General features: G+C 47.7%; 1 protein-coding gene across 6 annotated transcripts in view; it reads right to left on the bottom strand.

Moving 5' to 3' along the window:
- Nucleotides 1-16,868, bottom strand: part of SASH1 (SAM and SH3 domain containing 1) — a 188,348-nt gene that overhangs the window by 85,991 nt on the left and 85,489 nt on the right. The window contains exon 1 of one of the 6 annotated variants that reach the window (XM_027602081.1): nucleotides 2,613-3,059. The exons of the other annotated variants lie outside the window; for them this stretch is intronic. The gene's annotated coding sequence lies outside the window, so the exon portion shown is untranslated. Of the gene's footprint in view, nucleotides 1-2,612; nucleotides 3,060-16,868 lie in introns of those variants that run through there. 6 annotated transcript variants of the gene reach the window in all.

The raw sequence follows: 16,868 nt of genomic DNA on the forward strand, positions 1-16,868 counted from the left end.
GCATGCAACTCTACTTCTAACAACAAAGGTTTTTGTTAGACTTCAATCCCTTGCTAATTATCTTAGGTATATGGAAATTCAAGGTATCTAAACATGATCTTTTCTGCTGCAAGTCAAGCCTATCTCTCTTTTTAATATTAACTTCCCTCAAATAGCTAGGATGGACATGGTGACCCCTCTTCCACTTCTCAATTGCACTAGACAAAAGCAATCCACGTTTCTCTTAGAATTAAAAACACACATACACCAGTGACTGAACATGATGCCAAGGTAGAGATGTATGGACCAATGACTGGTATCCAGATGTGAACGACATTTCCTAGAGCTGAGAAGGCTTCTTCCTACAGGAGGTCGCCTACCACCATGGCTCACAGTGCAGGTTCTGGAGCCCCACCTCCAGCGTTCAAAGCCCAGCTCTACCATTCACCAACCAGTAACTTTGGACAAATTACTCTGTCCCAGTGAATCCCAGTTTCCTGCTATGCAAGACAGAGACAATATGACCTATCACGTAGGTTTTCTAGAGATGTCATGAACTATGACTTGTATGGAATTTAGAACCTGTCTGTACATGCAAAGCACCACCAAGAAGCTAGTGGTGAGGACGGCTGGACTTTGAACCAGCTCTCCCTGTAGAGCCAAGTCTCTCGCAGTCCTGCTCAGAGTACTTCAGTTTCAAGAAACTGAAGTGGCAGTTTCAAGAAACATGGAAGGGGCTGGTTCCCTGGCACCTCAGGGGTGGCCAACAAGCTTCCCAGACCAACAACAGCCTCCATCCCTACTGAATCTGAAAGTCCACCACAAAGGTACACTGAAAGAGATCTGTGTCCTGTCATTCACCAAATGGTAACTGGTACCAAAAGTTAATGATGCAGGACATGGGCAGAAGTTTAAGTATCATGCCTAAAATGTAGCCAAATGTCATCTCTCCATAGCCTGAGCCATGACCTGTTTGTGTCTGGACAGCAACCTCACTGAGGCCAGGACGATACAAGTGCAGAGCTGGACATGCCCACATACGTGGGACTGGGGCAGGGAGAATCAAATCTGGGAGAACATACAGTTGTTGTCCAAGATTTCTAAAACCCTCCCCATGGGCTTTCTTTTCCATCTGGGGCATATTATTCCTTGTCACCTTACGGGTCTGGCCTATCTAAGAAAGTTGGTAAAAATTTTCTGTACATGGAGGCTAGGTGGCTTGGTCGGTTAAGCATCTGCCTTCGGCTCAGATCGTGATCCCAGGGTCCTGGGATTGAGTCCAACGTCAGGCTCCCTGCTCAGCGGGGAGCCTGCTTCTCCCTCTGCCTCTGCCCCCCACCACACTTGTGCTTTCTCTCTCTCTCTCTCTCTCACAAATAAGTAAATAACATCTTAAAAAAAATTGTGTATGGATGGCAGCTTTGATGCGGTACCACTCCTGAAAGTAACCACATATATCCCAGCCTTGAGAAGTTACAAATGCCTTCCCGATTCCTGCAAATTTAGTGACTGGCCAGAATATCCCCAGGACACACTAGATGGTGTTATCATACTATTTTTTAGGTAAGTTCAGTACGTTCATGTAAGTTCAGTAAGTTCAGTAACTGATCAGTCTCCTATGAAAAAACCACCAACCACGCTCTTTGGTTTGGTATCTGCTGTTTGGTGCAGATAATGAAGCCTCTGCGGCCTGATGAGGGCAATGTACAGCACAGTCCACACCTTCCAGGAGTTTACAGCAGAAAGAGGTAGATTAGATCGACGTGCTGCAAGATCAGACGGGCGGAGTAGTGCCTATCGCTGGCAGGGGCAGCTGCCCCCCCATTCCAATATCCCTCTTATCTTCTTTCTTCCTAGGAGAACCCAGATTTTGTTTGGGTGGCAGGGCACCCTGTTAAAACACTCACTTCCCCACACTCCCTTGCAGCGTCTGGCTGAGAAGATACAGCTGAGAATTCACAGTGAGGGGCTTCTGAGAAAGCTAGCATTTCCATAATGACAAAGACTCACTCACCTCTTCCCGTGTCTTTTGCCCTTCATCCCTCCCCTCAGTCCTTCCCGAAACATGGGCACAAGGCCCAAGCAGTCATCATTTTATCATAAGAAAATCATGTACTAAAACCGGCAGAGAGGAAATACTTCCTGGCAGCTGTACCAGCCACCTCCGGACTCCTTGCTGTATGAAGGAAAGAGGCCCCCATCTGCCTCATCAGTGCGGTCAGTTTCAATGACAAATGACTGAATATACTCCTAACAGGTTCAGTGATTCAAAAGTAAAAACGACCAGGAGAGCCTGGGTGGTTCAGCTGGTTAAGCATCTGGCTCCTGATTTTGGCTCAGGTCCTGATCTCGGGGTCATGAGATCGAGCCCCACATCGGGCTCTGCTCTGGGCGTGGAGCCTGCTTGGGAGTCCCTCTCTCCCTCTCTCGCCCCCTGCCCCTCCCCTAACCACTTGCGTGCTTCCTTTAAAAAAAAAAAAAAAGAAGTAAAAATGACCAACTTAAGCCTTGGTCTGGCTTTATCCAGCACAGTCGTATCTATCTCATTGTAGTTCAGGCTCCCAGAAATCGTGAAAAGCTCCATTATACAGATGCAGAAATGAAGGCCTGGTGAGTTCATGAAAGTGACTTACCTGACTGCAAGCCACAGAACTGGGGCTCAGCTCTTCTGGCCCCACGCCAAGGTTGGTCCCACTGAAGCACCAGATTCCTGAAAGCAAGGGCCATCCTGTCTGCATCACCACCAGATTCATGGTGCGGGGTACGAAACCATGAGCCTCAAGTGTGTCCATATTCTCCTGTTATTGGCACTAAAAGTGCCAACATAGGTGACTTGGCTGCTGGCATCTGCAAATGCAGGTCAAGCTTGATTTTTGACGTTTCCTCAACAGACACACAAAAGGTGTCGAATGAAAGGGAAACAGACTCCTCCTCTGTTTTTTCTGCTTTTGGTGCAACCAGTAAAAACTAATGCCTTCCTTTTATGGCCTCCATGTGAATTTTACATTTTGTTTAGGTCTTTATATCTTAAGAATTACTGAATTAGGGGCACCGGGGTGGCTCAGTGGGTTAAGCATCTGCCTTCGGCTCAGGTCATGATCCTGGGGTCCTAGGATGGAGCCCCATGTTGGGCTCCCTGCTCAGCGGGGGAGCCTGCTTCTCCCTCTCCCTCTGCTGCTCCCCCTGCTTGTGCTCTCTTCTCTCTGACAAATAAATAAAAATCTTAAAAACAAAAAAAAAAGAATTATTGAATTATCGTCAAAAGCGAAATAAAACAGGATTTTAGCACATTGTTTTCACCACAAAAGCTAGTTTTTATAAAATGAGAAAAGTACTGTAAGTAGCTTTATTTACATTTTCTAATGATGGCTACTTATTCAGTAAATGAGGCAAAATTATTCTTCCCTTCTATTTCCCCTTTAAATTTAGTGCATACAGGGGTGCGTGCATGGCGCAGTCAGTTAAGTGCCAGTTTCAGCTCAGGTCATGATCTCGGGGTCATGGGACTGAGCCCGAGCCGGGCTCCCCGCTCAGCGCAGTCTGCTTGGGACTCTCTCTCCCTCTGCCTCTGCCCCTCCCCGCTGTGCTCGCACACACACACGCACACTTTCTCTCATAAATAAATAAATCTTTAAAAAAATAGTAAGATTTAGTGCGTCCATGGCTCTGTGGTCCAAGAAAGGCTTTCCTTCAAGGAAATGTGGCGGAGATGTGAGACCAGCTGGATGGACAGGGAAGGTCCCCATGGACGGCCGTGGTTTTCAGGATGCGTGGTGCGGGCTCAGCGCAAGAAGAGCGATGGCAAAGGGCTGCCACTCTGCCTGGTGCAGGGTGCACGTGGGGTCATTTACGCTAGGGGAGGCTGGCACGGTAAGGATATTCTCTGATTTGACATTCTTATCAAATGCGCATGAACCTGCAGGGAACATCAGGCTGCAAAGAGCCGGCCCCTAAGAGCCTCAGCCTCAGCCTCAGTGTGGGGAAAGGGAGAGAGGAGAGGGCAGGAAAAGAGGCTCCATTCAATTATCTCCTCAGTCTGTTTCCATGGCAATGGCTCCGGAAGCGGGTCCAAACTTTCTCAGTGGAAACAAACAGCGGCTCCCATTCACCATCGCCCAGGCCGCGCTGGCCATGACGGCCGCTATACTGTCTGGGCACAGAGGCCCCGGGTGGGGGGACACGGGGGCCAGGGCTGCCCGCCTTTCTTCTGTCAGCTGCTCGGAGGGGTGCAGGGGAGTCGGTGAAGCTGCCTCTGAAGGACAAAGTCGGAGGGGCTGCGGGCTCGGAGGGCCCTTCCTCGCCCTGCTGGTCCCATGCTGGAGGCACAGCGGCCAGCCCCCCGCCAGGACGTGGCTGCGGGAGCCGTCTGCCTGCCCTACTTGTCCTGGCGGGCAGCACAAAGGATCGGGTCCTTCCCACTGTGAGCGCCACCACAGCCCCGCCTCCGATTCCTTCAGACACAGCGGATGGAGAATTGTCATGTGATGTCAGGCAGACGGGAACTCTTTTTTTTTTTTTTAACTGAGATGTAACTGACATATGACACATTAGTTTTAAGAGTAACAGAAAATGAGTTGATACTCGGATGCACTGCGAAATGAGCGCCCCGCTAAGTCTAGTTAGCTTCCGTCACCATTCAGACCTTATTTTTAAATTCCCACACGTGTCCTCTGTCACATCTACGAGCACCGCCCTCGCACTCCGCTGCTGCTCTCACTTGGCTCTCGGACTGCCTCACATCCTTCCCCCTTCTGCTCCTGAGGCTCTATCTGAAGTGACACATCAGCACCTGACAGACTCCAGGAAGCAGCGCCGGGGTCCCCGTGACAACACGCGCCCTCTCCCAGCACAGCTGGGTGCCACCACCGCTTCCACCGCGGACTGACATGTGGAGCAGAAGCCGAGAGCGTCAACCCAAAGGAAAAGAAACGGGTATTGGCAGTGATCTGTTAACACCAAGCTGGCTGCCTAGGAACCTCCTGGAAAACTTATTAAAGACTCCCAGAGTTGCACATCTCAGCCATGTCTGAAGTCAATGCATGAGGCCTGGGCGGGGCCTCAGGGTCTGTCTTTCCCACAAGCTCTGCAGCTAACTGTGATGGGCGGGTATGCTTGCCACCACCGGCTGCATCCAGGAGACACGGGGAACACATGCCCTATGCTTCCTTCTCCATTTCCTCCTTGCACCCTTCTAAGCCAAGGTCTCCAAAATCTAGTTAAGCAGGATTTCAGGTGCAGTTTTCGGAAGAGAATTCAGAATATGAGAATACAGTAAGATCACACAGCAGCCAAGCCTATAGACACAAGGCTGGGGGCCAGTGTTAGTCCTGAGTGCCCTGTATCCATCCCCAGTACTTGGCATGCAATCTTCCTTAAAGATTGAAGGAATTAGCCAGTGGGATGGAAGAATTTAAAAACTAGAAGCCTAATAAAGGTTCTGGCAAGTTTCAGACCTTCAGGATCTGTCCCCTGGACCACTGGTCTCCCTGCCCTCCTGGGGGCACCCAGACCTAGCTGCTCACATTGACAGTCATCCTTCCACCATACAAAGCCCACCACTAGGCAACCCCTGAGCTGCTCTGAAGACCTCCCAAAGCTGGCCCCGGGGCTGCACTTGCCCACCCCCAAGGTGCTGTGCTCACACACCTTTGCATACCCTTACTTCTGTCTGGAATTCCCTTCCCCTCCAATTTTGCCTACAAAACCCCCCACCCTCCCTGTGGTGCACCTGTGGTAGATTTGTAACCTGTCAACTTAGCTCAGATGGATTATGTCTCCCAGAATTCCCTCCCCTGCGTGTGCTGGGTCAGCATGAGTCACATGAGCTACTTCACAGGAGATGGGGCTTCAAAGTCAGTGCAGGGCATGAGGCCCTGTTGTAGCCGACACTCGCCATCGTGGGGCCCCGGGGTTACTCGGTGGCGGGGAGCAGCAGCTGGACCCACCATGCTTGAATTCCTGCCAAGTCTGCTCCTCAGGTGCTCCGAGCCCCAGGCCTGGGCCTGGTGAGCGTCTCGGGAAGGACCCCAGCTCCTCCTGCAGGTTCCTGGCGAGTCAGATCTGGAGGCTTGCGTGGAGGTGGTGAGAGAGGACGTGTCCGTATTTGCAGATGGCAGTTTATCCTCGTTCCCCACTTTGCCTGCATCTGACATCAGGCCACATCATTGGACAGAGAGCAACCAGCCCCAACACGAGCGGTCAGAACCCTGTAATAACGTCACCTTAACGTCCACTTCTCCCACAGAAGCCTGTCTGATACTGAACTTGTGTGTCTGCAGCGGGTGCCTGGCCCCAGGCGCCTGGCTGGACATCCTCCCCCAGTCCCCACGCACCACACTCAGGCACACGACGATCGTGTTGTCATGACTTCTGCAGGTCGTAAGAGGACAGCTACCTTCCCAACCCATTCATCTTTCCAGCACCTAGCAAATTCGTCCACACCGCAGAAATGTGGAAAATGTTTATTCAATTGCACTTCACTGCCGCCTGGCCCATCACGGGTCTTTCTGACGCACCAGTCCATGGTCTGCGCGGTGGCATTTGGGAGAAAAGCCCTGGCCCGGGCAGATGGATCTGTACTAGAATTCCACCTCTGCCTTGCCCAAGTTTCGTGATCGTGATCTTGGCAAGTCATTTAGCCTTTCTGACACCCTCACCCACCCCTTTCCTTCCTTCATTTACTTTGTACGATACCGCTGTCCATAGGGGTCTTCCCTGTTCCTGCCAGGACAGGACTGCTATTTATTTACTGATCGCCTCCCCCCACCCCTGGGGCCCAGGGTCCCGTTCACCTCTCCTGCAGGAGACAGAAGAAAGCGCAGCCCCCTCGCATCCTAAATACCTCCTGGCAGGGTAGCCTGTCTCCAGGCGCTGCACACACCCCGCCCCCAGGAGGGCCGTGGCCCAGGCGTGTGGACTCCAGCTGGGGCCGGGCAGCTGGGGCTCACTCACCAGATGAAGCAAAGGGCAACAGAGTCTGCAGTGGGGAACAGCTGAGGTGGAGAATTCTAGCACAGCTGCTCCCGCCCCAAGCCCCTGCATTCTGGAATGTTGAGCCCCTCAGATATGCTATGTGATGGAGCATACACACGTGCAGACGCAGGTCCACCCACACAAACCCGTCCTTCGGCACACTGCAACCGCACGAACTCTCATTGTTCCTCATCCGACAACTAGCAGAGCTTAAATGTGGGCTCAGGGTCTGTCCAACACCAACGACAGCAGAGCACGTGAAACTGGTCGGTGCGGGGCGTGCTCTGGACTGGGTCAGAGAAGAAAGGACACCACCCGACTCTAACTCAGCACCGAATAGCTGAAGCCCAGAGGGGCGACACGATGCAGATGGCCATCACAGAGGGAGAGCACACCGAACGCTCCAGCCCCTTGGACAGGGACCCTTCCCTCCTGCCCACAGCCTTGGCAGGTGGCTCTTGGTAAATTGATCAAAGGGAAAGAATACATAATATACATACTAATCTAATGTCTGGCTCTGGGTGTAGACCACTCATTTTCTGAAACCTAAGCTTGCCATTCTGCCTCTACTTCCCACCCTGCTGAGCTCAAACAATGGCAGTCCAAGTGGCCTCTGGTTCCCTTCATGGCTCTGCGCTCACAAGCCACGAGCGCCGACCTCCTTCTCCTGGGAGGACAGTAAGCACCCAGCAAGAACACATCCACCTGAACAGGGCAGAACCAACTTGTGAGCTATTCTGAAGGACACACCTTTGTGTGGCTTCCTCATCCCAGTGCACAAATGTACGTCCCCCCTGGGAAAGATCTGGTATTCCCCTCCCCAGCCCGCAGCCCTGCCACAAACAGGATGTGGAAACAGGATGCATTCATCTCAGCTCCAGGGGACACGGCTTGACCTGGATTTCCCAGCAAACTTGCAGACCTCATCAGCAATTCTCAGTGAATCTAGTCTGTTCCAAAGGAGGATTCATAACTGCACAGCCTGCGGGTTTCTAGTGCTTACTTCTACAAATGAGAATGAGCAGAGAGAGCCTCACCTTGTCACGCAGAAGTACACAGAACCACAGACAGCAGACCCTGTTTTCGGGGACGTCCACAAGGGATGGAGCCTGAGCCCTTCTCCTCCAACCCAGTCCTCAGGAACGAGAGACGTTCTTGTTGAGGAAGAGGGCAGAGGTACCCAGTAGGAAACAGACTTACTAAAAGGAGAAGAGTGTCTTACACATTTCAAGGAGGCTGGAGACAAAGTTACCAAGAACTGGATTCGAAGTTCTACTCTTAATTGAGCCATAACAAACCAATTTTCTTTCAAAAATGCACTTCCCCTCTATTTCTATGAAATGTCCGGAAGAGGTGATTCTATAGAGACAGAAATTAGATTAGTGATTGCTTAGGGAACAGGAGTCATCAGGAGATGGAGGAGTGACAGCTAAAGGGTTTATTTTTGGGGTGATGAAAAGGTTCTAAAATTGACTCTGGTGATGGCGGCAAAATTCCGTGAATATGCTACACACTTTGTTGTATACTTTCCATAGGTGACTTACACGGCATGTACACTGTATCTCCCTAAAGCGGATTTAAAAACAACTAAACAGATGACCACACGTCAACCTGTATACAAATGTTCACAGCAACATTGTTCATAATAGCCAAAAAGTCAACACAGCCCTAAGTGTCCACCAATCAATAAATGGATAACCAAATGTGGTATATTCATACAACAAAAAGGAATCAACATGGATGAGCCTGGAGAACATTATGCTAAGTGAAATAAGCTAGTCACTTAAAACACATACAAATCTTTGGGGTACCTGGGTGGCTCGGTCAGTTAAGCATCTGACTCTTAATTTCAGCTCGTCAATGACCTCGGGGTTGTGAGATCGAGCCCCATGTCAGCCTCTGTGCTCAGTGGGGAGTGTGCTTGAGATTCTCTCTCTCCCCCTCTCCCCCTCCCACCCCTCTTTCTTTCTCCCTCTCTAAATAAACAACAACAAAAATTTTTTTTAAGCCCACTGAATTACATACTTTTAATGGGTAAGTTGTATGATGTGAATTATTTTTATTTAAATTCAATTAACATATAGTGTGTTATTATTACAAGTAGACTTCAGTGATTCATCAGTTGCATATAACACCCAGTGCTCATTATATCACCCTCCCTAATGTCCATCACCCAGTTACCCCATCCCCCCACACCCCTCCCTCTCCAGCAACCCTCAGTTTGTTTCCTATGATGAAGAGTCTCTTATGGTTTGTCTCCCTCTCTGATTTCCTCTTGTTTTATTTTTCCCCTCCCTTCCCCTATGATCCTCTGTTTTGTTTCTTAAATCCCACAAATGAGTGAAATCATGATAATTGTCTTTCTCTGACTGACTTATTTCACTCAGCATAATACCTTCTAGTTCCTGGTATGTGAGTTAGATCTCAATGAACCTGTTACCAAAAAGAAAAGAAAAGAAATGTACTTTCCCAACAAAACTGCAAGTTTTAAATTTAAGGTTTAAAAAAAAAAAAAAAAACAACTATAATACCTTGTGTGCAATCCGTGACGTTGTACCTTTATCTGGAGGTAGTGTGTGTTCTGTCAATTCTATTTAACAGAGGAAAAATGTGAGGAGACTTGAACAAGATTACAGAATGGAACTGGGGGAAAGGGGAGAAGGCCCTAGAAATAGATTTGTGGAAGCTACTGTTCTCTGCACTACATGTTTTTAAAATGTTTTAACGGGTGTCTTTTTAATGTTAATATTCACCAGCAGAAAGCACTTGCTTCTTATTCCACTGCTATGGGTTGAAGGAGAGACTGGTGCACACTGGGGGACAGGTGAGACAAAAGTACGTCTTCTGGGATGCCAGTCTTGGGGGCAGTCCAGTTTTAACCTTCTTTCAAAGAACTGAAGCAATCAATGATTTCAATGCAAATACTTAATTAGTACTTGCTTTGTGCAAACAACTCTTCTGGACACTGGAGAAAATTCAAAGAGAGAAGAATGTGAGCTCTTAGCCTCCTGGAGCTCATGATCCTGCTGGGCCCGGTGGGATTAGGAAAGCATACAAAGCAAGAGCCACGAGCAAGGGCACGAATTTGGGCCAGACGAGACAGACAGCAGACAAGATTACTGAGCACTCAGTAGGTGCTGGATAGCTTAGTAAGTGAGGTATGCACTGTACTGATCATCCTCATTTTACAGTTGTGGAAACTGCAGACACAGAGATTGAGTAACTTGCCAAGAGCTGTAGCGCTGGTAAGAAACAGCCTGGATTTGAACCCAGAGAGTCTGGAATCAGGCAGGGCATCTTAACCCCCCCCAAGGCTGTCATGGCATTCGGACTGGATAAGATTTTTTGTCTCCAGTTTTGGGACCTTAGGCAAGCCAATTAATCTCAAAAATAGAAGACACTTCAATGAGTCCATGAAAAATTAAATGACAAAATAGAGTAAAAGTGATCAGCACGGTGTCCAATAATAGAAATAACCCAATAAGCACTGTTATGACCTGTTACAATACATTGAGACATCAGATCCGTGCCAGATGCTACTGGATTCCAAAAGGTAGAAAGATTACAGCCAGGGAAGGCGCTGAGAAAGCATCCACGGAAAAGCAGTTCTTAAAAGAGGACCTAAAAAAAGGAGATGCTTTCAAGGCAGGAGCTCCCAACAGCCCAGGAGGCATCTGGGAGATCAGAGGAGGCAGTGGGGCCGGTGGTGGGAGATGTGGCGGTAACACTGGGCCAGGGCTGGACTGTGGGGATTCTGATCAGAGGGCAAACATGGAGAGCCCTAACTTATAGGTGCCACTGGGGAGATCTCAGCATCCTCTCACTGCAGTGTGGCCTAATTGTACTTTATGGAGACTGATTTGAGGGTCATTTCCTGAATGCACTTTTCTAGTTCATGAAAACAGCATTAAAGGTATCGCTTGCAGTAGTGAAGGTAAAAAAGTGGGAAACACAGGAAAAGTTATGGAAGTAGAAGCAGGTGCCTGGGTGGCTCATTCAATTAAGCATCTGCCTTTGGCTCAGGTCGTGATCCCAGGGTCCTGGGATCGAGCCTTGCCTGGGGCTCCCTGGGAGCCTGCTTCTCCCTCTCCCTCTGTCCCTCCCCCCTTGCTCATGCTCTCTCTCCTTCTCAAATATAGAAATAAAACCTTTATAAAAAAAAAGAAGTAGAAGCAACAGGATTTCGTGATTAAGGTTTTGGAATCACGAAAGAAAAGCAGGAGATAATGACGTCCAGGCTGTCTGAAGAGCAGAAAAGTGGTCCCAAGGACAGAAGGGGGACATATGATCAAAGAGCAGGTTGTCAGAGAAGGAAAGAAGGGTAAAGACGGAGTAAGGAGTTCTGCTGTGAGAACGTGCAGCGGGGGGTGACAGCAACAGTAATGAGCAGGCAGCCGGTACGTCGTGGCAATGGGCACGTCACCAGATCGGGAAATGGGGCGGAGGGACAGATGTGGATTTGAGATCTTGAGACACAAGAGATCAAAACCCTGGGTGTGGGTACCTGGGGAGAGCTTGCAGGCTGGGCCAAAAGCCCCAGGGGACCCCCGATGGTAAGAAATGGGCAGAAAAAAAGGGAACTGCCAAGAGTGGGCAACCAGTGAGGAGACACTGGAAGCTGCCACATCACAGGCACCAAACCAAGGGCGAAGAGAGAAGTGGGACCTGCGGGGAAGGCAGCCGTGCCCAACACAACAAGGATCTGCAAGTCGGGAGGGGCCTCTGAGTCGGTTATTGCTGCAGCACTGACCTCAGAGAGCATTTCAGCAAGAATGAAGGCGACAGGAGTCAGCTTGTGGGGGCCAAGTTCAGTAACTGGGGCAGAAGTCAAACTATGGTTCTGGAGGATGGCAAGAAACCTTCCACGGGATGGAGAAGAACGAAGCACATGTGTGAAAGACCCAGGTTCAGAGTGGAAGGTCACACGCAGGCGCGCACACATGCACCTGTAACCGTGGTCCACTGTAACAGTAGCAGGACACTGTACCCCAACTCTGTGAATCAGGGAAGACTCCTGGGAGGAGCCAAGACCAGAGCTGGATTTCTAAGTTTGATGGGGTTTGCCCAGATAAACGGGCGTGGGGGGGATGGTGAGAGTGGGGGACGGGGCACCCCCGGAGGGAGCAACAATTTCAGAGGCTCAGCATGCCATGGGAGCACACGGCCCGTTTGAGCAATCACAGGAGCTGCATCCTGCCTGGAGAGCAGGTCAAAAGATGAGGTTGGTGGACAGGCAGGCAGAGGCCGACTGTGAGGGGCAGAAAGGCAAGATCGGAGATGCGGGGGAGCCAGAGAGGAGCAGGAGAGAGCGAGCAACCGGAACACAGCAACACAAGCAGGGCTACTTCCCTGACGGCAAAGGCGAAGGAGGAGGCGAAACAGGGATTTTGGAGGGGGGAGGAAAGGAGAGCTGAGGCCACCGAAGGAGTAGAGAGTATCAGCTTGCCAGACAGAACAAACCCGAGAGGGAAGCAGGGTCCAAACGGAGTGAATGCCTGCAGAGAACATTTGTAAACCAGATTCCATCCATTTCTCGACCACAGAGCACTGCTCTATTGGCTTGCCCTCCTTTGATTTATCTCCCTCTTCCATCATGCGATATATTTTTGGACTTTTTCACCATAAAATAGTTCAAGTGCAGTCATAGGTAATGAAAGAAAGTGAAACTAAATCAGTGAATTTTCAACTCTGGTGAAAGACTTAGTAGAAAAGAGCCTATAAATACCGGCAAAGGTGAAGTTTTGAGATTTATTTTGGACCTTCCTGCCTCTATAAATGAGACACAACTTAGATCTGAACATGAGTAAAGCTTGCCCCTACCTCAAAGAGGACTACTGGAGTGATGCTATTTATATAATGCTAATGAACTCAATATGCCCCTGACCTCTCTATCTGCATAAGCAATGCAATTATAAGTACTTTGGAATTCTAGCTGAAGGGTAGGAGCATGGGTTCTCAACTGGGATAAAATCTGGGCTCTGCCACTTAATCAGCTGTGTAGCCTTGAACAACTTATTAACCTCTCTGTGCCTCAGTTTCTGCATTTTCCAATGGGAATAATATCATAACAAACCTCACAGGGATGATGTGAGTATTAATTGAGTCAATGTTAAGTTCATGGGTCAGTTCCTGGTCCACACTCAGCACTCAATAAACGTTACCTGCAATTTCCTGCCTTTTCTTTTCCACTTTGCAGAACCAATCCTATTAAGGCTACTTCCAATCTAGATACACACTTAGAAATAATAACCAGATGGGTTCCCCTACAGCTGGCTTCCCTGAAAGGTGAATCTAAATCATCTTGACACATAGTTTATTTATTAGACAGCTAGCTAGTTTTCAGATTACTCTGTTTCAGATACACACCTACAAATAAAAGATTAAATTATTGTGGAAAATAGTGCTAGTTTCCTGCCCAATGTCTGGTCTCCCTCCTTCCTTAAGATACCCATTTTGTTCAGGGCAATAAAGTAGTCAGCAGAAAACACTCATCCCTCCAAGCTCTCCCATGGCAATGGTGGCCAAGTGCCCCAATTTGGAGCTCACTTTCTTTGCTTTATTTTTCTCCGTAGCACCACTGAAAGCATATAAATGTTTTCTACGACATCTCCCTCCATGCTGATGCAGCTCATACCAGCTCATCATACAACCCAGTCCCCGAATGGGGTCCGGCACATAAAGCCAGTGCTCAGTGAACAGCTGCGGCTTGAAGAAATGAGTGAGACAAACTGGAATGTATGTGTTGGACAGGGTTTCTAGGAAAGCTTTTTAAAGGATGTGCCTGTGGCTTTTTTTGCCCTTTGACCTTCTTCACCCTGTTTCTCCTTCTCACCTGGAAGATGCCGAGGCCACTTTAAAACCAGGAGGATAACAACAAACAATACAATCTGGGTTCCTGAAGGCTCAGGTGAGCCTCAGTGCCAGCCTCTAGACATCCCAGCGGAACGAGGAGGTATCAATGAACACTGGTTTTTTTTGTTTGTTTGTTTTTTTAATGCCACTATAGGTCATGTTTTCTGTTATTTGTAGCTAAATGCAATCCCAATAGATACGGTTATAAAGAATTTTCAGGCGCCTGGGTGGCTCAGTCGGTTGGGTGTCTGCCTTCCACTCAGGTCATGATCCCACAGTCCTGGGATTGAGCGCTGCATCAGGCTCCCTGCTTCTTCCTCTCTCTCTGCCACTCCCCTTGCTTGTGCGTGCACATGCTCTGTGTGCCAAGTACATATATACAGACATACATACATACATGGAATTTTCCCAGCAAAAAAGTCTTGCTCTCTAGATATTCTTGAGACTAATTGGTAGGTAACAAAAAATTTAACTGATGTTCAGCTTTTTAGCCAGTGGACACAAATCCAAGATTGGTGTAATAAAGTAGATCTACAGGCAATGTAAATAGACAGAAGTAGAAGAGGTGCAAATGAAAGCTCCCTTAGCATTTTTATTATATTTCTGGTGAAAGCAGACAGACCAGATAGAACGTAAGAAAATAAGGACCAACAAAACCTTTGTCAGACTGGCGGTGGCAGGTCTGTTCTGTGTATGGACAGATGCATCTGTCCTGTGGTTCACACATCTACCGGCCAAGTACAGCCGATCGGCCCATCTGCCTGAGGTTCCAGCTGCACTTGATGTTACATAGATTCTCACTGCTTGTCACCCACACAAAAGATCCACCCCCTTGGTCTTTTGGCGGGGGGCGGGGGGCGGGGCGTGGTCAGAGCTATAGTCCTGTTTATTCAAGACTTTAAACCCAGTTAAATGGTAAATACCACTGGGAGAGATGATATATTTCTTAGAAATCAGGTATTTGCATTATAATTAACACCTTCCTTGGCTCAGGTTTTAACTGGGGGAGAAGGGAGGGAGGAAGATGTGCTGAGGCCCCTGACAGTCTTAAGAGGGGGTAGTGGTGGGGAAGGGGCTGTGGATCTGGACAGCAGGAGCCACGAGGGCCAATCACTGGACTCCCACTTTGCTCCTGCCATCTAGGCCTCTGCTCTAAGGGCGGGCTTCTGCAGGATTTGCCGACTCTTGTCTGATTTCTCTTGCCTTTTGACGGCAGAAGAAAAGTTCTGCCCATAAAACAACACTGCTGACTCAGAAGGATATTTTGGTTGGCAGATACTTGGCGGACACTAACCAGACACAACCAACTGGTTTGCCAGGTCATCCTCTGGGGCTTACAAAACTACCAGCAAGCATTTTGATCTGAAGAATAGCAGGATTCTGCATTTCAAAGTAATTGCACTCTCAAGTACAAAAATACAAATAATTCAATATAAATAAAACTCCTCAGATTATAATCTGATCTAGAGTGTCCATCTTATTTAAAAAAAAAAAGAAAGAAAGAAAGAAAGCAAACAAACATTTTGGAAGGTTTAATCTCAAGGAATTATCAATTTAAGAGTAAGTATCATCATTTTGTAACCATCACTGTAAAAACTGATTTAGGTGACAGTCATTAAAGGAATCTAAAACCATCAGGTAAAAGTCTGATGAGGAACAAGACATTTACGTAGTCTCAGATCATCTCCCCACAGAATATTTACTAATTGCAAAGGGAAAATTCTAACTTCTCAGAAGAAAGCTGATGGACATCACCACAATCATATGATCAAAATTAGTATCACCAACGGGACAGATTAACATGATGATACGGTGCACCGGAAAGAACACAACATCAAAAATGCATTACTCGAATCCTAAGAAGAAACCCAGATAGAAGAATATCTCACAAAACAACTTGCCTACCCTCTTAAAAAACCCATCAGTATCATAAAAGACAAAGAAAGGCCAAGAAATCCTTTCAGATTAAATATGACAAGAGAGGACATGTGAACGCGATGAGTCATTTTTTAAGTGTTGGGTTGAAAAAAAAAGTGCTGTAAGAAACACTACTGCGGCAATCAGAGAAACTCAAACATGAACTGTACATTAGGAAAATCGCTATTAAAATTCCTCTATTTGGTAATTATACTGTGGAGTTCTGTAAGAGAAGGTCCTTGTCCTTAGGAGATACATGCTGAGGTATTGAGAAGTGAGAGTCACAGAGTTTGTAACTTACTTTCCAATCGTTCTGCAATAATCGTAATTAACAATATTATATGTGTGCGTGTGTGTGTGTCTAGGAGGGAGAAGAAGAGTGTGCAAACTGCTAAGTCTAAGTTATACAGAGGTTCACTGTACAACTCTTGCAACTTTGCTGTAAGTTTAACATTTTTCAAAAGTTTTTTTAAAATAAGAAAAACAAGAGTACCATAATTTTCAAAAAGCATTAATAAGGAAATACAGGACAAAATGGATTACAACTCTTAGGTTACTTAGAAACACCCAAGTTCAAGTAAACCACCTAAAAGAACAGAAGCAAAATGGCAGATTTATACATGGAGCGGTTGGGGCTGTCAACAGTACTGTGTGTTGTGTGTGTTCAAAATTTTTTGTTAACCTCAGAGGAGGCTGAGAGTCTCTCTCTTGGCCACAAGAGCTACACCACATTTCACTAAGTGGAGGATATAAACATGGAAAGAATGACTACCCACAATTGGGCAGGGGGGAGAGAAGAAATACCCAGCTAAGATTAGTACAAATTTGGTGAGTCGCTTCCTCTTAGGAGAAAAGGCAAACATTTCTTGTTTCCCAAAGGACTCAGATTCTGAGGAACACCTGAGTTCTCAGCCTGAATCATGACAAATACGTAGCAAACTAGGTCAGAAGAACCTCCAATCCATTAACTCCAGGCTTCTGCCCACACTCAACTCAATTTATTACCACAGTACCTTCAATTTCCAAATCAATGTCAACTCCAATCTCTGAGCTCCTTCAGCCTCCACACTACTAAGCTGCTAGGAGCTTACATGAAACGAAGACAAAGGAGAGTCACAGTAATTGCACATATATTCTCTAACCTTGAA

Source organism: Zalophus californianus, chromosome 7 (assembly GCF_009762305.2).
Source record: "Zalophus californianus isolate mZalCal1 chromosome 7, mZalCal1.pri.v2, whole genome shotgun sequence".
NCBI lineage: Eukaryota > Metazoa > Chordata > Mammalia > Carnivora > Otariidae > Zalophus > Zalophus californianus.